Source organism: Ptychodera flava, chromosome 12 (genome assembly GCF_041260155.1).
Source record: "Ptychodera flava strain L36383 chromosome 12, AS_Pfla_20210202, whole genome shotgun sequence".
Lineage (NCBI taxonomy): Eukaryota > Metazoa > Hemichordata > Enteropneusta > Ptychoderidae > Ptychodera > Ptychodera flava.
In genome coordinates this window covers 38,675,226-38,698,818 of record NC_091939.1, presented here as the reverse complement: position 1 = coordinate 38,698,818, position 23,593 = coordinate 38,675,226, and the positions used below count along the sequence as shown (strand labels likewise).

At 37.6% G+C, this 23,593-nt stretch overlaps 1 long non-coding RNA gene across 1 annotated transcript; it reads right to left on the bottom strand.

The window, feature by feature from the left end:
• Positions 1-10,286: 10,286 nt before the first annotated feature.
• Positions 10,287-22,990, bottom strand: LOC139145825 (uncharacterized). The gene is made up of 3 exons (XR_011555030.1): positions 22,815-22,990; positions 16,641-17,382; positions 10,287-11,423 (listed from the first exon to the last, which is right to left on the bottom strand). It is a non-coding gene; the product is annotated as an uncharacterized lncRNA (long non-coding RNA).
• Positions 22,991-23,593: the final 603 nt, after the last annotated feature.

The following is a 23,593-nucleotide window of genomic DNA, read 5'->3' as shown; positions in this document are numbered from 1 at the left end:
CTACAAGTCTATACCACAATACCAATGGATAAAACATGCATCATTGTTCATAACGTTTTTGCAAGAAAATTTTATACAGTGTATCTGTATTAAAACTGATCGGAAGTGAACGCAAATGTACATGTAGTCTGTTACACTGAGAAAATACTCTTGATATACTTGGACTTCTAGCGAAAACGTGACTAAGGGATCGTTCAGTTTTTGCGGCAGGGGGGCGGCAAAATCCAGGGGGTCATCGTAATTTTGGAATCCGCGAAGGGGGGGGGTCATCACTTTTTCACTGGTAGGAAAGGGGGGGTCACCACATTTTCAAAAACATAATACCTACAATAAAGTTCACTTTATGCAATGGCCATGATCAACCCTCTTTACCGGCGGGCCGCGCTACAATAAATTGACTTTATGTAATAGCCCATGACCATCTTAACGGCCGGACGCCTTCAGCGGCCCTGTCCAGTAAAGTTTACTTTATGCAATGGCCATGACCGACCCTCTTTGCCGGCGGGCCACCTTTTGTGGCCCACTAGAATAAAGTTGACTTTACATAATGGCCCATGACCCTCTTAACCGGAGGGCTGCCTTTGGCGAACCACTCCGATAAAGTTTACTTTATACAATGTCCATGGACATAAGTTGTCTATGGAAATGAAGTTAAAAATTGCCTCACAGCTGTCCTAATTAACAGACGTTTGCATGGATGTGGCTGGGAAGTTTGTGCACTGGCATCTCTGCTGCACGAATAAAGTGCGCCGCGTACCGGAGTTCAAATCCAAACTGTGCGGGTAAATTTGACATATGAGTTTTGGTTATTTTTCAGCAGGGGGGTCATCAAATTTTTTCGTCTGACAAAGGGGGGGTCATCTTTTTTCACGAAAAATGCAGGGGGTCTATATTTTTGGAACATGGGCTACAAGATTTTGCCGCCCCCCCCCCCAGGCCGTAAAAACTGAACGGTCCCTAAGGATCACCGTTACAGGATATTTCTTATGAAGACTGACTGCATCATCTTCCTTGTCGATATGTTTTCACACTGATATTGAAGAAGGTTTCCAACTTGTCACGGCTTTGATTCAGGAAGCAGATTCTACGCTATCCGTGTACAGAGGGCGCATTTGCCGGCTTACAAGTTGTGCTAGCCTGAAGACCGTATAAAGCACTGAATTTGAAGAGACAGTACATCTCTAGTGATGGATTTTTAATGCAGGTATCTGTAATAACGATTTCTCATCTCTCTCTCTCTCTCTCTCTCTCTCCTCTCTCTCTCTCTCTCTCTCTCTCTCTCTTTAACGGTGGATTCCGAGATATGGTAAGTCTTCTCCAAAATGTTAAAAATGACTTGGTCGATATTTTATTTGTCAGTGAATTTGGCATAAAATATTGTAATTGGACAACTGTTAATTAAACACACCAATCCCCACAGATGAGCCCTCCGTGTAATTTGTACCATACATCGGTAGTAAAGTGTTGTTATGAAGTCAACACTGTACGTATTTTATGATATACTAAATACCAACCCTTTTGGCTTTCTTGAAATTGAAATTCAACTTCATACTCATACTTCAGTCTCCGTGGAGGTATTTTCTTCTGAAGGAATGTTAATTGATTGTGTGTTTGCAGCCTGACAACTCTCTCTTTTACACGAGTCGACTCTTTGAACGATATGCCTTTTCCTTTCGGGCAACAACAATACATCAGACAGCATCGACATATCAGCCGTTGTCTTCCACCAATCAGCGATCGACTTAGAAGAAGAAAGCTGTGGACAGCTGTAGTATTTGTTCAGAATAAGCCCGTTGGTGGCAGTGTCACCATCGTCTGACGCAAACTCTTCGTCCCAAGGATCTGTTATCAGTTTGAATCGTCTGTTACCAATGTACAGCATTTGGATGAAGAAGCCCGTTAACTTGTACCTATGAAGATAGGCAAAACATGGAAATTTTCTCTACGCACTGGGTGGAGGGACTGATGAAATCGATGAAGTTGCACCTTTATTTGACAGAATTGGTGACTTTTGATTGACACCAATACATGCATATAGTAAGAGCATCAAGCCAAAAGAGAAAAACAATTCACGGGGTATAACAGTAAACCTCGGCAATTGCATTGGTTTGCCCAATTTCTATCCGTCATAGATTGACAACTTTAGATGATGAGACTATTGGCATGTTTAAGACTGTAATGGTCGTATTTGATGATAGGTATTTTGAAAGGTCAACCCTCTTTTATCGTAGTACAGCGACAAGATGTTTAGATTTTACACCGGCGGCATTGTCACATGTGGTTGGTCAGTTCATCGACCTGGTAGAAAGAAATATCATGATTTCACATAATCTGCATACAGAAGGAGATCACATGCTCTGGGTCACCGTGTTTGTTAACCGCTCAGATTTTTACAGTTACACTGATTGCATCATCTGTATGAAGTGTTGTAAATACGTGCTGGCGGGTCTTCCTTTGCATTGAATAAGACTGTATGTAAAGCTTTGCTTCTATTTGACTGTGCTATTTGAACTGCTTGAAAGTCTTTGGTCAATGTCGTAGACCTGCACAAAACTGCCAGTGAAGTGTCACCAGCCAGATTGTGGAAGTCACCATTTCAGCTTGCCAGGCAGTCTACCCCCTGTGTCACGTGACTTGTTAAACCAACATCTTGGTCTGTCAATGTTAGCTTGCAGCGACTCTTACTGTCGAAGTTCCACTTTCTTCTTATTATGTAGACGTATGGACATGATGAACAAGTAAGTACGATCTGCTTTGATCTCACCAAGTTTTGAGTTGAATGTCGCAACTTTTAGCATTTTCAGTAGATACGACATATCCACACCAATGCGATGTTTCAGACATTTTGACGTTGACGTCATCAGTTTTATTAAGAAGAGACAAACCAGCTATCGTAAAACTCTACCCTTTAAAAGTACATCCATAATCCAAACTCTTAACTTGTATCAACGTCTTCATCTCACTGTTTCTAGCAAAGTTATACTATTTTGCATCAGGGGTGCTACATGTGAAAGTGAACTATAAAAATATAAAAGTACAAATGTATATAAAATGTAGCAAAAAATTCCCTGCCTGCGTGAGCTGATGAACTTTCCCGTTTATGTAAATTGCTTTTCTTACATTTACGGTGAAAGCCTTCCTTCTTTGTATTCATCTCTTTGTTGGCACTTAGCTTTGAGTTAAGTTTAAGCTGCGTAACAGGCTATAACAATTTGCTGATCACAACTTTGCTGTACTTCATCAATCTGAATCAAATTATACTAATGTAAAAATGTAACTAATGTAGATGGAAAGATAAATAGATAGATAGATAGATAGATAGATAGATAGATAGATAGATAGATAGATAGATAGATAGATAGATAGTAGATAGATGGATGGATGGATGGATGGATGGATGGATGGATGGATAGATAGATAGTTGCGTGCATGCGTGCGTGCCTACGTACGTACGTAGGTACATACTTTCATACATACATACATACATACATACATACATACATACATACATACATACATACATACATACATACATACATACATACATACATAACTTCACTAAGACTGTGCATATTGGAGGATTATGCATATCGAAGAACTATATAATTGAGTTTGCTTGGCAAAAAATATCAGAAAAGATGATTTTGTGCATACTGGCTCTAAAGTCCTTATTCCATGCATTGTGTGTCATTCTAGGCAAAGCCTCTAAGGGAGCATTCTCGTTTTTTTACAGGGAGGGGGTCGATGGAAATCAGGGGGGTTGACTTTTACGAGAGCGCTTTTAGGGGGTCAAATTTTACAATCAATGATTGGAAGTGGGGGTCAAATTTTACAAAGGTATATATGGAGTTATGGGAAAAAAATTGACTTCGGAATTTCACTGAAATGTTGCTTGGTCCTCCATACATAATCTATGAGTAGTCTATAAGAAGCTATGAACAATTTCTTTTAAATACAAAACTAGGTAAATCTGTATCTTTATAGACCCTTGATTATTGATATTAATGTACTTAATCAGACTAGGATAGTTACCGGTGCATGTGTGAAAGAGAAATTTGATTGTGGAATTTCACCGACATGTTGATTCACTATACATGTTGGTCTATGAAGAAACTGAATAATTTTTTCCAATACAAAACTAGGTAAATCTGTGTATTTATAGACTCTTGATTATTGATATTAATGTACTTGATCAGACTAGGGAAGTTACCGGTGCATGTGTGAGCAAGAAATTTGATTTTTGAATTTCACCCAGTGATTATTTGTAAAGTTCAAAAAGCATTCTTTGAAAGTTCAAATGTCAAATGGGAATAATAGTCAATTATGTTGATACGGACTGTGACATCTGGGGGAGGGTGGCTGTTTTTTGAGCATGAACATTGGGGTGGGTAACTCTTTTTCTTGCAAACACTTTTGAAGGGCCTAATTTTTAAGCCCAGGGCCATAGGGTGCGAAGGGTTAATGCATCAAATCTGATGATTTTTTTTTTTGGGGGGGGGGGGGTTACATTTTACGATTGATGAATTTTTTTGGGGGGGGCAAATTATAGAATTTTGATTTGGAGGGGTCGCTTTTTACATTGCAATTGTTGCTCAAGTTCCACCCCCCCCCCCATATACAACAAATGCTCCTTAATATTGGAATTAGATCAAACATTGTCAGTTACATTCAACCTGAGTGTTCCATTTTGAAATTATTCTTTTATCGTTGACAATGACACAGTTAACGTACCTGAGAGCAGCCACCGTGGACATACCTAAGAACTGCCACAACCATATAATTCGGTCTTCATTTGCTTCGGTTACCAAACTGATGGAAGCCGCTATGTATACGGAGTACACAAATACCTCTGTGCCGTTCGCTATTGCTGCGTATATTATCGTCGTTTTGTAAAGGATTGATAGTCTTGGAAAGGCAGCTTTACCGGCCAGTTTATAGTCAGTCAGTGTTGTTGGTCCAACTTCATTAAGCATAATCATCCAAATTGACCATGAAAACAGTGCAATTGGTAGAGCGATATAGCGAACAACACCTGCCCAGTTTCTTTCCAAGTCAGTGACAATTACAAGAATATGGTAACTGCATGCAACTAAAATGCTCACAGCATAAGCCATAAACCACATCTTTTTAGTTAGAATTTTCGGATTTTTCAGTACAGCACGTTCGAAGATCCTCGCTTTCGAGGATGACATGTGTGTGAACACCATAACTAGAATCACAAGAAAGATTGAAACCATTGGTTCAGCTGTTTCAAAAGCACTCCTCGCAATATGGTTAAGTAAGCTGGTTCTATTAGCCGGAGCTAGTACACAACTTGTTGTTGAACGGCGGAACTTGTAGAGACAATGCGTTGCAAACCATAGATTTAGTATGGTCAGTGGAAATCCGAAAATAAAGAGGGGAATCCACAGTCCGCACCATAATCGATAGTGTCGTTCCATCCACAGCGATTGACGATCCGCCATGAGTTTATCTGCCAGGAACATAAATGTATACGTGACACTTAAATAACTTCAAATATGAACGGGCAGCAACTGTCACGTTTCAGTTCCCTGTATCATTCACTTGTGCATGAGCGTCTCTCACAAAATCTGTTCTCAATACATAAAGTACATGGACCAGCAAAATGTTGTGACAATAAATGCAGTGCTCGTCAATCTATTTGTTGAACAAACTGCTATATAACGTATTTTTCGTTCAGTTTCGCTTGGTTGATTTTAGAAAGGTGATAAATTGAAAACAAACATTAAAATAATCACGATACTCTGGGTCGCATTATCATCAATAAAATGATTTTATAAAATGATTTACAAAATTATCACAACTAATCATCAACTTCTTGAATAACTAATCAAGAAATCGAAGGAACGTGCAGTATGACGTGTACCTTGTCGATTTGATCGTGCTAACTATGTAACTCCGCTTTGGCCTCTTTGCATGTGAATTGTTAAACATTTTATTTTAAAATTGGGTCGCAACATTATATGACTTTCAACGCACAATTTTTGCAATCATATTGTGACATGCATTTATTGGAATGAGTTTAGCTAAATTTGTTGGATAATTGATGTACATAAATTTCGTCGTATGTTAGACTGAATAAAAGTTATTTTTGGAAACAGAATCAGGCTTGAAAGTTCCGTTGACAATTATAACGACGTTGGAGTGATATTTGAATTCACGAAAGACTTAAATTCATGAACAGTATGCCAACATCATGACACGGACACGAATGGCTGGATGGTGCAATGCATGCTGCAACATTCTTAAAACCTTTGTCGAATAAATACAACCATGGTCACTTTACTGTTGATTAAGCCTATTTGATACAGTTAGAAATTCTGCTTTTATAAAGACAAAACAGACCGTGCCAAGGGTTGTTAATGAGAGCTAATGATTGGCACCCTGTGTTACTTAATAAAACATTGTATCTCAATCTTGAATACAGGTTGCTAATCGTAAACTCTCATTTACAATCCCAGACAAAACTGGTTTTGCCTTTGTATAAACAGAATTTCTGACAGCATCAAGTGGGCTTAATCAACAGTAAAGTGACCACGGGTGTAAGATAAAGCTGGACACTATCGTCTAACATAGATTACATGCACCATCACCCTTGGTTTGGTTCTGCAAAGCGTCAGAATTGAAACAATAAAGAGATGAGGTGATGACCATTTGCTACTCATGCCTTGTTAATGCAGGCAGTAAAATTGTACATAACGAAATATAATCAACAACATAGTCGATATTGATGATGGTTGATCATTGCTTTAGCACATATTGTCATCTCAGGTTTGACCAAGGATATTGATTGTTAGTCATATAATCACACGTAGCATGCTCATTGTGTAATTTGTACAAACGGAATTTCTGCTTGCACCAACTGGGAATCAGTTGGATTCATTTTATGCTTATGTAGTTCAGCAAATGTCCTGTTTTCACCGCAAAAATCACTGCACTACCAGTATTTGCATTTCCAAGGCCGTTCGCAGAATTCAGCATGAGCTTACAGCTTAATGATTCCGAAAAGAAACAAACACTGCACAGTGTAAGTCTTTTTAATCAGCAATTTAGCATCATTACCACCACTTACCTTTATGCGATCTACGAAACATTACAACGTCTACCAAGCCAACTCAGCTAAGGACTGTGTCAGGTCCGTTGACTCGATTTAAATCTCGTAAAAACCATCTATGAATTAATTATGATGATACGTATGCAAATATTTTACAATGATAATTTCACTAAATATGAATTCATATCGACATAGAATAGAATTCGCCACCTATTGCATGATAGGTAGGAGGTGGCCTTCTGTCTGTTTGAATAGTAAATTCATCTCGTTGTAGTGATCACCGGAGATAGTTTGTTTTCATTGGGCATAAATGTAAGGGCGAATGCAATAGCCTTGATCACACTACCATGATTAAAGATTTACATGTTTGATGAAAACTTTGCAGGGTCTGTTATATGAAGTGTAGGAAAGCAGACAAATAAGGCCGGTGAATAAGTGTATAAATCGAGAGGAAAGTTTGTATCGTACAAGTTATTTCTAAATTGATGTCCAATCTTACCCTGCTACTCGTGAACGAAAAAAGAAAGAAAGAAAAAACTATTTTGGGGTCTTCATCTCGACCAACGTCGTTAAGGTTCATTCTTTCCATAAATTAAGAGTGAAGAGTGTGTCAGTCACCATTCAAGATTATGTACAGTGTGATCAGAGTTTGAAAATGATAAACAACGCCGACCCCCACCTGTTAACTCTCCTGTAGTAATTAAGGAAGACTCCCTTAGTCAAATACCAGTAAATATCAAGGGAACCTATACAGGATATAATAGTTGGCCTACATCTAATATAATCAACAAATACAGAACCATTCATCTTTCAAATTATCAAGATGGTCTTGCTGTATTTAGACCACGAAGAAACCGCATATCAATACAGAATAATAATAGAAACATCTTTTGTTTAATTGTTTAAAGAGCAGTTCATGTCATCGTGAAAATGGATGTCTACCGAAGATTCATAGATAAACATGGTTAAGCTTACAGATTTTACAAATGCGTAGACATACGCCACAATTCATTTTTAATCTTCAGTTCCTTCTGTTTATAAAACAATGTGCTCCACAATTTGCCCGTTCAGTAACTTCCCTCTCAACAGAGTTTACGACACACTCATGTTGACATATTTAAGTAACCAACGTGTAAAATAGCCACAACAGACTTTACATGAACAATACCAGCAATTTTCATTTTAAATGCTACGATAGGGAGTACTGAGTTGCATGACAGTATGTTTTACATGGTGGATATTTTGACATGGGTTCAAACCGTAAAAACGCACCACATCTAATCAGACGAATCAACATGTTAAAGGGAAACCGTCGTCGGAACTGCACCTGTGCGAGTTTCTCGTTTACAAACGATGTATTTCGTGCACGATATCTAGATGCACCTCATCATCATAGCTGCAAAATTAATTTAATTTTAATTTACATTAATTTAAATTATACGATGTAGATTATGACAGACATGTTTTAACTTTCATCAATCCCCATCGTACCTTGGGATACAGTGTTTACATTGGTCGTATGAGACCCATACGACCTTTGAGCGCAGTTCGACGACTGTATCCCTTTAATATCTGATAATTGCTGTAACTTTATTCTTTTAATCAATAGACGACTGAACATGATTAGCCATCAAGGCCACAGCAATTGTATACTACAGTAACTGTACACACAATGTAAAGACATCAACTTTGCTTCACAACAGCACAATATCAACCTCGCTTTGATTAAATACACTGTGTTCCGTAGCTAGAAAACAAGCAAAAATACTCTCAAATAAAATATCTAGTCTCACAACTTGCAACTTACTTGCATACTTGATCGATTAATAATATAAAGTTCAAGTTTCAGATATCTCAGTCTCGACAGGTGTAGAACTTGACAGAACATGAAAGGGATTGCTTTGATATGCCTCTTCAACAATACCACCACCGTTTCGCTTCCAATAACATTCTATTTGCCATTGTACTAGTCGTCTTCAATTATTCATCGATCCATGTGGAAGATGACAGCTGTGGACAACTGTTGCATCGTTTCAGAGAAAAAGCCTTCACCGCTGGTGGCAATGTTACAATCGTCAGAGGCAAACTCCTCGTTTTGGGGATCTGTTATCACTTTTTATCGCCAATGTACATCATTTGAACGTAAAAATAAGTCAGTTTGTACCTGCAGAGATAATCAGTTGTAATGCGGATTGTATTCAGTCGACCTCGATTTCGTGTATCGCATCGTAATATGAAACTACATGCTAAGTTTGTAAATACCAGCTTGTGTAATTCCATGCCTTAAAGGTTGGTGTAGCATTAGGACGCGGTACAATATGTCAGGTTAAAAATATCTTTCGATTAATTTTATTACTCAAATCGATGAACGTTGGCATTCTAGTGCTAGAATATTCAACACGTTTCAACATGAATCATTTACTTCATTTGTTTGCTACTAATACTATATGTGCTTAACTTTTATCAAAGTTATTGACAAATTGTTCGAGGGTGTTACTATTACAACTAGTCTGTCTCGCGTACTTCTCCTCCTTACATATCAAGGTGTTTTACGACAAAGTCGGTGTTTATGGCCTTGCTGTTATTTCGAGATTTTTCGAATAAGAGACAATGCAAACTGACGTCGTAAAAATAATAGATTAGGCTAAGCCATACGGTATTGACACAACCAGAAGTATATTGCTGTTCCCGTTGGGCGTGTCTTTGTAATTTCTCAAAGTAATAGTTTAAAATGTATTTTCTGCGTTGAAAAAATACGTAGTTTAGAGTGAGTTTACATTTATCAAACCTTTCATGACACAAATTCCTGGTGTGAATACATGAGACTCAGATGGAAATTGTTACGAGTGTTGAAGTTCACTGGCAGTTTGGGAATGTTACACTGAGACTGCTATCATAGGATGACTTCAATTTGTCTACAAATATTCAGCGACGAATATATGATATATACTACTTTGTGAAGAAGGTCGTCATGATCAAGTCTTTTTGACTGGCCAATAGTCACCGAATCTACACCTTTGTATTTGGTGGCACCGTTTACTTACATTCCTATGAACTGACACAGTCAGATCTATCTTGGATTGCAGGGTTTATCAAACCAATAGCATCCGAAATGACTAAAGACTTCGACTGCACTATTCACGGCTACGAAGAGTATCATTGACATGTAAATAGCAGGCAATCCTAGGAAGACTTTTTTGTCGATTTTATTAACAGTCTATGTTATTGGTCCGACTTCATTATAAGAATGATTAGCCAAATAAACCATACAGTCAGTGCAATTGGCAAAACAACAAAACGTGTTACGTATGCCTAGTTTCTCTGTATATCTATATTTGTTAAAACTGATCGGCAGTGAACGCAAATGTACCTGTAGTCTGTTACACTGAGAAATTATCTTGATATACTTGGACTTCTAGCGAAAAGGTGACTAAGGATCACCGTTAAAGTACTAGGATACTTTTTATGAAGACTGACTGCATCATCTTCCTTGTCGATATGTTTTCACACTGATATTGACCAAGGTTTTCAACTTGTCAAGGCTTTGATTCAGGAAGCATATTCTACGCTATCCGTGTACAGAGGGCGCATCTGCCGGCTTACAAGTTGTGCTGAAGAACGTAGTACAAGCGATGAATTTGAAGAGACAGTACGTCTCTAGTGATGGATTTTCAATGCAGGTATCTGTAATAACGATTTCTCATCTCTCTCTTTAACGGTGGATTCCGAGATATGGTAAGTCTTCTCCAAAATGTTAAAAATGACTTGGTCGATATTTTATTTGTCAGTGAATTTGGCATAAAATATTGTAATTGGACAACTGTTAATTAAACACACCAATCCCCACAGATGAGCCCTCCGTGTAATTTGTACCATACATCGGCAGTAAATTGTTGTTATGAAGTCAACACTATACGTATTTTATGATATACTAAATACCAACCCTTTTGGCTTTCTTGAAATTCAAATTCAACTTCATACTCATACTTCAGTCTCCGTGGAGATATTTTCTTCTGAAGGAATATTAATTGATAGTGTGTTTGCAGCCTGAAAACTCTCTCTTTTACACGCGTCGACTCTTTGAACGATATGCCTTTTCCTTTCGGGCAACAACAATACATCAGACAGCATAGACATATCAGCAGTTATAATTGTTGTCTTCCACCAATCAGCGATCGACTTAGAAGAAGAAAGCTGTGGACAGCTGTAGCATTTGTTCAGAATTAGGCCGTTGGTGGCAGTGTCACCATCGTCTGACGCAAACTCTTCGTCCCAAGGATCTGTTATCACTTTATATCGTCTGTTACCAATGTACAGCATTTGGATGAAGAAGCCCGTTAGTTGGTACCTATCAAGATAGGCAAAACATGGAAATTTATTCTACGCACTGGGTGGAGGTACTGTGATGAAATCGATGAAGATGCATCTTTATTTGACAGAATTGGTGACTTTTGATTGACACCAAGTCGAAAGAGATAAACAATTCACGGGGTATAACGGTAAGCCTCGGCAATTGCATTGGTTTGCCCTATTTCTATCCGTCATGGATTGAAAACTTTAGATGATGAGACTATTGACATATTTAAGACTGTAATGGTCGTATTTGATGATAGGTATTTTGAAAGGTCAACTCTCTTTTATCGTAGTACAGCGACAAGATGTTTAGATTTTACACCGGCGGCATTGTCACATGTGGTTGGTCAGTTCATCGACCTGGTAGAAAGAAATATCATGATTTCACATAATCTGCATACAGAAGGAGATCACCTGCTCTGGGTCTCTGTGTTTGTTAACCGCTCAGATTTTTACAGTTACACTGATTGCATCATCTGGTTGAAGTGTTGTAAATATGTGCTGGCGGGTCTTCCTTTGCATTGAATAAGACTGTATGTAAAGCTTGGCTTCTATCTGACTGTGCCATTTGAACTGCTTGAAAGTCTTTGGTCAATGTCGTAGACCTGAACAAAACTGCCAGTGAACTGTCACCAGCCAGATTGTGGAAGTCACCATTTCAGCTTGCCAGGCAGTCCACCCCCTGTGTCACGTGACTTGTTAAACCAACATTTTAGTCTGTCAATGTTAGCTTGCAGCGACTCTTACTGTCAAAGTTCCACTTTCTTCTTATTATTTATACGTATGGACATGATGAACAAGTAAGTACGCTCCGCTTTGATCTCACCAAGTTTTGAGTTGAATATCGCAACTTTCAACATTTTAAGTAGATACGACATATCCACATTAATGCGATGTTTAAGACATTTTGACGTTGATGTCATCAGTTATATTAAGAAGAGACAAACCAGCTATCGTAAAACTCTACCCTTTAAAAGTACATCCATAATCCTAACTCTTAACTTGTATCAACGTATTCATCTCACTGTTTCTAGCATAGTTATACTATTTTGCATCAGGGTGCTACATATGAAAGTTAACTCTAAAAATGTTAAAGTACAAATGTATATAAAATATAGTAAAAAATTACCTGCCTACGTGAGCTGATGAACTTTCCCGTTAATGTAAATCGCTTTTCTTACACTTAAGGTGAACCCCTTCCTTCTTTATATTCATCTCTTTTGTTGGCAGTAAACTTTAATTTGCTGATCACAACTTTGTTTTACTGGATAAATGTGAATCAAATTATACTAATGTAACTAATGTAAATAGATAGGTAGATAGATAGATAGATAGATAGATAGATAGATAGATAGATAGATGCATGCATGCATGCATGCATGCATGTATACATATACGTACGTACGTACTTACGTACATACATACATACATACATACATACATACATACATACATACATACATACATACATGAGTTCACTAAGACTGTGCATATCGAAGAACTCTAATATTATATAGGGCTCAGCCCTTGGTGTCGCGCCTGGGGTTATTAAAGATTGGCAATGTTATTTGTATTGATTCATGATAAACTGTAATTGTTACTTCATTAACGTTTATATGACAACTAAGCTTATGCCCAGTTTCCCTCTGATGAAAGCAGTTCACGTACGTACACGACGTCAAACCCTGCAGCAGGGCAGGTATAGATTTTCTGTGGCGTGTAAAAATTTTGGACAAAAATTGGCAATTTTTACAATGATAACAGCCTATTGCGATAAACAAGGGACGTATTATGCAATCATTATCATTGTAATCAATGGTAACCGCACTGCCCACCTTCCACTTGCAAGCTGAAAACTATAGCGTTCCGTCTAAACACTGGCAATTTTTGAATCTAATTATTGACACAGGGGGCGCTCTTCTATAATTCAATCCCAGCATTCTTTGCGTATGCCCCCGCTCATATGCACGACAGATTTCTCCCTTTATCTATATTAACGATATTTTGTATCAGCGACAAGGTACATAACAACATTTTCTGGCTAATAAAAGAGGTATATTTTATAAAAGGCATGTTATATAATAGTAATTTGTTTCGTTTTTGTTTATTTACGAGTACTCAAAAAAAAACAAAACATGGCGGCGCCCATGAAAGAAGGGTACACTTCCGGTTACTCGCATAGTATATTATGAATAAGCGCATGCGTAGTCAGTAAGCCGCTGGCGCGACTAATATTATATAGGGCTCAGCCCTTGGTGTCGCGCCAGGGGTTATTAAAGATTGGCAATGTTATTTGTATTGATTCATGATAAACTGTAATTGTTACTTCATAAACGTTTATATGACAACTACCGGTATGCCCAGTTTCCCTCTGATGAAAGCAGTTCACGTACGTACACGACGTCAAACCCTGCAGCAGGGCAGGTATAGATTTTCTGTAGCGTGTAAAAATTTTGGACAAAATTGGCAATTTTACAATGATAACAGCCTATTGCGATAAACAAGGGACGTATTATGCAATCATTATCATTGCAATGGTAACCGCACTGCCCACCTTCCACTTGCAAGCTGAAAACTATAGCGTTCCGTCTAAAAACTGGCAATTTTGAATCTAATTATTGACACAGGGGGCGCTCTTCTATAATTCAATCCCAGCATTCTTTGCGTATGCCCCCGTTCATATGCACGACAATTTTCTCCCTTTATCTATATTAACGATATTTTGTATCAGCGACAAGGTGCATAATAACATTTACTGGCTAATAAAAGAGGTATATTTTATAAAAGGCATGTTATATAATAGTAATTTGTTTCGTTTTTGTTTATTTACGAGTACTCAAAAAAAACAAAACATGGCGGCGCCCATGAAAGAAGGGTACACTTCCGGTTACTCGCATAGTATATTATGAATAAGCGCATGCGTAGTCAGTAAGCCGCTGGCGCGACTATAATTGAGTTTGTTTGGCAAAAAATATCAGAACAGATGATTTTGTGCATACTGGCTCTTAAGTCCTTATGCATAGTGTGTCATTCTAGGCAAAGCCTCTAAGGGGAACACCATTTGATTTCTGGGGGGGTATGGAGGATTTTGAGAAAAAAAAATTTGTCGCCAGGTGAGATAGAAGAAAAAAAAATTGATCCTGCCATGACCTGAGAAAAAAAAAAATTGTCATAACAGACAGAAGTGAAAAAAAAATTGTCACAATGCACCAGAAATTAGCAAAATTTGGAAACCCTATTCTCATGTATTCTTTGCCGGCGCGCCGCCATAGGCGGCGCAAATGTTTTTACCACAAGCAATTCTTATGTTTTTCCCAGCACTTATGATATAAGCATGCACTACATAGGTCTACTTACACCTCAGTGCACTCAATGTTTTCCTTCCCTTTTCTGACCCAAGAAATCATATTTCATGATTTCTGTTGCAATATCTCAATGGCATAGGCACTATCTAAAGGGGACTTTTTGACTTCTGTAAATTGTGAAAATTTTAAAACACAAGACAGGAGTCAATAAACTAGTGTTAAAATCAATATATTATTCTCTCAATATAAATATATTAGGAAGATGTACAAGTTGACAATGAAAAATTGAGGAACAACAAATGTAATGAAATACAAGGGAGAGGGTCACTAAAAAAATTGAAACTTCAGGGGGCGTTACTCAAAATGTGGAGAGGAAGAAGGGGGACGGGGTTACTCAATTTTTTTGGCGAAATAAATTGAAACACATCTCAGATTGCACCATTGCACACATCCATTTCTCAAAATTTTCAATGCGAGAGGGGGGCACCCCTCTGGTGCTCTCCCCCCTTGGGTCTTCTAACAGTGTTACTGGTAAAAGACAAATTTAAAATACCTATCGGATTGCACTACACTGCACCGTAGCGCACATCAATTTCTCAAAATTTTCACAGGATCTAGGACAAAACTGAACTGTTGTGAATCCATCCTTTATTATCACAGAAACCTGTTTTCATTTACCTCAGTTCAATGACCATTTTGACAGTTAAACATATCATATTCATGCTTTTCATTAGAAGCTGGCAGCTGGAGAAATGACACAAGAAGGTCACAGATTTTCCGTTCCTGTATATTTATTTATCGTCAGTCTCTGGCAAACAGAACTGTTTTTCACAAATTGTATTGTCATTGTTTGGTTGTTGAATATTGTGACACAAACACTGATCATGCATAAAATGTAAAAAATATTGCAGTGTTTCAATGTCATTTTCAAACAGTTTTACCAAATGCAAAATAACCTGAATCTCCTCTCAGATTGCACCATTAAACACATCAATTTCCCAAAATTTCCAATACGAGAGGGGGAAACCCCCTCTCGTGCTCTCCCCCTTGGGGTGTTCTAACAGTTTCACTCAGTAAAAAAAAATTAAAAAACACCTCTCAGATCGCACCAGATTGCACCATTGCATACACCAATATCTTAAACTTTCCATGCAAGATAGGGGAAAGCCCCTGTGACACTTTCCCCCTAAGCCTCTCACGTGTTCTCCCCCTGTACTTTCAAATTCTGCCCGGTCAGATATCCTAGTGAAACCCTATCATAATACCCATCCAAATTAAACAATATACTGTATGGTTAGATACTGCGTGAGCTTTTATATCTTTATTTTATTGTGACTTGCAATTTCATTTTGATGGGTTCACCTTTTTTGAACCATCATGAGATAACTGATGATAGTCTACCAGAGTACATCCGGATTTCAAAGGTCTTTACTGTTGCTGTATTTTGTAAATTTTACAAATACATGTATTTGTATTTAACTTTTCTAAGTGGGGGATCAGTCAAAATTTCAGAGTTAGAGAGGGGAGTTACTCAAATTCATCATGGTTGACGGGGGGGGGGGGTGTCACTTGAAATTTCTGAGTTTCAGGCCGTAAATAATGACGGCTCCCTTATATACAACGCATCACAAACTTGATGACAAAGAAAAAAAAATTTGCATTGCTACTCCATTTGGAAAAAAAAAATTGATGCAGCTCTGACAGTAGAAAAAAATTGCTGTCACTGTGACAGGAAAAAAAATTTGCTAACATACCCATTTCCTCCATAACCCCCCCCCCCAAAAAAAAAAAATCAAATGGTTCTCCCCTTATATTGATATTAGATCAAACATTGTCAGTTACATTCATTCTGAGTGTTCCATTTTGAAATTAATCTTTTATCGATGACAATGACACAGTTAACGTACCTGAGAGCAGCCACCGTGGACATACCTAAGAACTGCCACAACCATATAATTCGGTCTTCATTTGCTTCGGTTACCAAACTGATGGAAGCCGCTATGTATACGGAGTACACAAATACCTCTGTGCCGTTCGCTATTGCTGCGTATATTATCGTCGTTTTGTAAAGGATTGATAGTCTTGGAAAGGCAGCTTTACCGGCCAGTTTATAGTCAGTCAGTGTTGTTGGTCCAACTTCATTAAGCATAATCATCCAAATTGACCATGAAAACAGTGCAATTGGTAGAGCGATATAGCGAACAACACCTGCCCAGTTTCTTTCCAAGTCAGTGACAATTACAAGAATATGGTAACTGCATGCAACTAAAATGCTCACAGCATAAGCCATAAACCACATCTTTTTAGTTAGAATTTTCGGATTTTTCAGTACAGCACGTTCGAAGGCTCTCGCTTTCGAGGATGACATGTGTGTGAACACCATAACTAGAATCACAAGAAAGATTGAAACCATTGGTTCAGCTGTTTCAAAAGCACTCCTCGCAATATGGTCAAGTAAGCTGGTTCTATTTGCCGGAGCTAGTACACAACTTGTTGTTGAACGGCGGAACTTGTAGAGACAATGTGTTGCAAACCATAGATTTAGTATGGTCAGAGGAAATCCGAAAATAAAGAGAGGAATCCACAGTCCGCACCATAATCGATAGTGTCGTTCCATCCACAGCGATTGACGATCCGGCATGAGTTTATCTGCATGGAACATAAATGTATATTTGTCACATTAATAACCCCAAATATGAACGGGCAGCAACTGTCACGTTTCGGTTCCCTTTACCATTCACTTGTTATGTCGTATCTCGTTGGTCTGGGGAGTGTACTCACTGCTGAGAGGTACTTCGAGATCTTTGACAGAGTAGAGACTCACAGAGTTGCTGGATGTCAATGATGGTGGTTTATTACTGAAGTGTAAAGTTTACACATCAGAATGCCCAGCTACCTCCGACTGAAAATAGTGGGTGATCATCCCTTTTTTAAATGAAATCACAGCATCCTAATTAGATTAAATTAGTTAATCCTCCAATCGTTAATCAACTAGTATTTCTTGATTGGCTAAAATAATTAAAATATTCTTCCCTTCAAGAAATACATTACTATACTTTCTCTGATTGGGCATCGATCATATAAAATTTTACATGATCTGCATAGGTGACATCATCGTTATACAACATTTCCCTTATGTAATCGTCCCAGGGCCCTCTCTGGAATTTAGGTATTGATGATACGAATTCACTCTACTGCCTTGACAATGGATGTCACTAGTACAAGTTTCTACCTGTATCCTTGATACTTGGGTATCAATGACGCAAATACATTGAATGTCCCTGACAACGGAGTTTTAACCAAGATGAAGGAAAATTCGAAACGATCATTAACTCTTACACAGACTTGGAAAGTTCAGCCGTCTCGTTCATTGACCTTTATACAGATTGCGAAATTACAAACAATATCAATAAGCCATAGAAAGATTAGACTGTAAGACACTCATATGTGTATGAGCTTCTCTCACAAAATCTGTTCTCAATACATAAAGTACATGGACCAGTAAAATGTTGTGACAATAAATGCAGTGCTCGTCAATCTATTTGTTGAACAAACTGCCATGTAACGTATTTTTCGCTCAGTTTTGCTTATTTGATTTTAGAAAGGTGACAAATTGAAAATACCATTAAAATAATCACGATACTCTGGTCACATTATTATCAATAAAATGATTTTATAAAATGATTTACAAAATTATCACAACTAATCATCAACTTGCTGAATAACTAATCAAGAAATCGAAGGAGCGTGCAGTATGACGTGTACCTTGTCGATTTGATCGTGCAAACTACGTAACTCCGCTTTGGCCTTTGTGCATGTGACTTGTTAAACATTTTATTTTAAAATTGGGTCGCAATATTATATGACTTTCAACGCACAATTTTTGCAATCATTCACATTGTGACATGCATTTATTGGAATGAGTTTAGCTAAATTTGTTGGATAATTGATGTACATAAATTTCGTCGTATGTTAGACTGAATAAAAAGTTATTTTTGGAAATAGAATCAGGATTGAAAGTTCCGTTGACAATTAGAACGACGTTTGAGTGATATTTGAATTCACGAAAGACTTAAATTCATGAACAGTATGCCAACATCATGACACGGACACGAATGGCTGGATGGTGCAATGCATGCTGTAGCATTTTTAAAACCTTTGTCGAATAAATACAACCATGGTCACTTTACTGTTGATTAAGCCTACTTGATGCAGTCAGAAATTCTGCTTTTATAAAGACAAAACAGATTCTGGCAATGGTTGTAAATGAGAGGTAATGATTTGTATTCTGTGTTAAAACATTGTATCTCAGTGTTGAACACAGGGTGCCAATCGTAAACTCTCATTTACAACCCAGGCAAAGCTGGTTTTCCTTTGTACAAACAGAGTTCTCACTGCATCATTAATAATCAGTAAAGTGGCCACGGGTGTAAGATAAAGCTCGACACTAACATTATCCTTCGTTTGGTTCTGCAAACTATCATTGCAGTTAGTTTAATTTTAAGCATATTGTCATTTCAAGGAAAAATCAGAATTAAAACAATTAACAGACTGATCCATCTGCTACTCGTGATGCAGGTAGTAAAATAGTACATAGCCAATTATAATAACAACATAGTCGATGTTGATTATGGTCGAGTATTGGTTTAGCACATGTTTTTATCTCAAGTTTGACACCACGGGTATTGATTGTTCGTCATTTAATCACACATAGCATGCTAATTGTATACTAAATTGTGCAAAGAGAATTTCTGCTTATACCAACTGGGATTATTCTCAACAGTTCGATTACTTTTATGCTTATGTAGTTCAGCAAATGTCCTGTTTTCACCGCAAAAATCACTGCACTACCAGTATTTGCATTTCCAAGGCCGTTCGCAGAATTCAGCATGAGCTTACAGCTTAATGAATCCGAAAAGAAACAAACACTGCACAGTGTAAGTCTTTTTTAAATTAGTAATTTAGCATCATTACCACCCCTTTATGCCATCTACGAAACATTACAACCTCTACCGAGCCAACTCAGCTAAGGACTGTGTCAGGTCCGTTGACTCGATTTAAATCTCGTAAAAACTATCTATGAATTAATTATGATGATATGTATGCAAATATGTTACAATGATAATATTCACAAAACATGAATTGAAATCGACATGGAATAGAATTCGCCACCTATTGCATGATAGGTAGGAGCTGGTCTTCTGTCTGTTTGAATAGTAATAGTGATCACTGGAGATAATTTGTTTGACAGGGCATAAATTTAAGGGCGAATGCGACAACCTTGATCACACTACCATGATTAAAGATTTACATGTCTGATGAAAACTTTGCAGTGTCTGTTATATGAAGTGTAGGAAACCAGACAAATAAGGCCGGTGAATAAGTGTAATAAATCGAAAGGAAAGTTTGCATCGAACAAGTGATTTCTAAACCGATGTCCAATCTTACCTGGCTACTCGGAAAAGAACAAAGAAGGAAAAAAACTATTTTGGGGTCTTCATCTCCACCAACGTCATAAAGATTCATTCTTTCCATAAATTAAGAGTGAAGAGTGTGTGATATAGTGTGATCGGAGTTTGAACATGATAACAACGCCGACCCCACCGGTCAACTCTCCTGTAGTAATTAAGGAAGACTCCCTTAGTCAAATACCAGTAAATATCAATTGAACCTATACAGGGAATAATAGTTGGCCTACATCTAATATAATCGACAAATACAGCACCATTCATCTTTCAAATTATCAAGCTGGGTCTTGCTTGATTTGGACCACAAAGAAACCGCATATCAATACAGAATAATGGTGGAAACAATAGCAGTTCATGTTATCGTGAAAGTGGATGTCTACCGAAGAATCATTGATAAACATGGTTAGGCTTTCAGATTTTACACATGGGTAGACATACGCCACAATTCGTTAATGTCATTCAGTTCACTCTGTTTATAAAACAATGTACTCCTAAATTTGCTCGTTCAGTACCTTCACTCTCAACAGAGTTTACGACACACTCATGCTGAGATATTTTAGGGACATGTCAGTTTCTTCGGCCTGGGGGGGGGGGGGCGGTGGATTATTTTTTGCCGACGTCAAAAAGTGGCTGACCCCCATTCCAAATTTTGAAAACAGGGTGACCCCCATCCCAAATTTCGAAAACAGGGTGACCCCCGCACGCGACAACTGTACAACAAAAGGTGGACATAAAATATATATATATATATATATATATATATATATATATATATATATATATATATATATATATATATATATATATATTATATTTTACATACATTTATATTTTAACAGTCATTCTGTGTTTTAATGAAATTGTTGACATGTCAGTTGTAAGATAGGAATTTCAAAGTGTCAATCTGGAAGTTTGAATACAGTACATTTTGAATGAGTTGTGAATGTATTTCACATTTTCTATGCTTAACCAGATGTCCTGAACTGTTGTACAGAAATGGATGTCAATCATTAATATCAAAGAGGAAAAAGCAGTAAATCAAAAATTTTGATGGGTGTTAAGACTTGCCAGCCATCCAATTAAATCTCCTGAGGAGCCATAGAGAGGCATTTTAGCCAAATCTGATGTGTGCAGTGTCTGAGATGACCTTTTCTTGTAACATTGAAACCATAAAAGCACAGCTAATAATGACAAAAACTGCCTTTGTAACTGTTATTTTGGTCATAAAAAAAGAATCATTCTACAGAAAACCTGAGACACAAAGGAAAACAGTTGAATCAATGACAACGAAAGATATCTTGTCATTTTTCTATCTCTAAAATAAGTCACTTTATCAAATATATGTTGTGAAATATTTGTGCATGTTGCTTTCTCATACTGAATTCTCATACAGAGAACAGAAAAGTATCAGGAATTTGTCATGCTTTTCATATGAAATGCAGATTTCATAATGGTACACTTTCACTTAGCAAACATCAAGATATCTCTGGCATATATCTCTGATTTATTAAAGTATGGCGCCCGAAGGGCGCGTAGAAAAATATGAAACAGCCTGATACCTCTGATATATATTTCTTGTATATTAAAGTCATGCACAGGAAGGGCATGCTGAAAAAATGTCTGATATATTAAAGTAATGTGCTCGAAGAGCACGCTGAAAAATATTGAACATACAGATATCTCTGATATATATGCCTGATATGTTAAGTTGGGCGTGCTGAAATATGTCTGATTATTAAAGTTATGCGCCCGAAGGGCGCGCCGAAAAATGCAACTGAATGATGAAATTTGTAGCTGACACGATGCATTTTAGGCAATGATCAGCCTGTGTCGAAATTTAAAAACACACTGACCCCCCCTATTGGACATTTCAAAAACATGGTGACCCCACCCCTATCACCAAAGTCAAAAACAGGGTGACCCCCTATGAATCCACCGGCCCCCCCCCCAGGCCGAAGAAACTGACCAGTCCCTTAGTAACCAACGAAATAGCCATAATAGACTTTACATGAATAGTACCAGCAATTTTCATTTTAAAGGCTAAGATAGGGAGTAACTGAATTGCATGACAGTATGGTTTACATGGTCGATATTTTGACATGGGTTCCAACCGTAAAAATGCACCACTTCTTATTAGACAAATCAACATGTTAAATGGAAACGTCGATGGAACTGCACCTGTGCGAGTTACTTGTTTACAAACAATGTATTTCGTGCACGATATCTAGATGCACCTCATCATCTTAGCTGAAATTATACAATGTAGGTTATGACAGACATGTTTTAACTTTCATCAATTGCCATCGTACCTTGGATGCAGTGTTTACATAGGTCGTATGAGACCCACACGACCTTAGAGCGCTGTTCGACGACTGTATCTCTTTAACAGCTGATAATTGCTGTACCTTTATTTTTTTAATCAGTAAGCGATGGAACACGACGAACCATCAAGGCCACAGCAATTGTAATTACTGTACACACAATCTACAGGCATGAACTTTCTTCAAAACTGCACAATATCAACTTCGGTTGATTAAACACACTGTGTCCCGTAGAAAACTAGAAAAATACTCTCAAATAAAATATCACCTCGTCTCATAACTTGCAACTTACTTGTTTACTTGACCGATTAATAGCATAGTTCAAGTTTCAGATATTAAATTGAAGTTTCAGATAGGGATTGCCTTGATATGCCTCTTCAACAATGCCACCACCGTTTCCTTTCCAATAACAATCTATCTGTCGTTGTACTAGTCGCTTTCAACTGTTCATCGATAACTATGGAAGATGACAGCTGTGGACAACTGTTGCATCGTTTCAAAGTAAAACCTTTACCGTTGGTGGCAGCGTTACCATCGTCAGAGGCAAACTCCTCGTTTTGGGGATCTGTTATCACTTTATATCGCCAATGTTCATCATTTGAACGTAAAAATAAGTCAGTTTGTACCTGCAGAGATAATCAGTTGTAATACGGATTGTATTCAGTCGACCTCGATTTCGCGTATCGCGTCGTAATATGAAACTACATGCTAAGTTTGTAAACACCAGCTTGTGTAATTCCATGCCTTAAAGGTTGGTGTAGCATTAGGACGCGGTACAATATTTCAGGTTAAAGATATCTTTCGATTAATTTTATTACTCAAATCGATGAACGTTGGCATTCTGGTGCTAAGATATTCGACACGCTTCAACATGAATCATTTACTTAATTTGTTTGCTACTAATATTATATGTGCTTACATTGTTTCAAAGTTATTGACAAATTGTTCGAGGGTGTTACTATGACAACTAATCTGCCGTCGCAATCACGCATACTTCCCTTCCTTCTTACATATCAAGGTGTTTTACGACAAAGTCGGTGTTTATGGCCTTGCTGTTATTTCGATATTTTT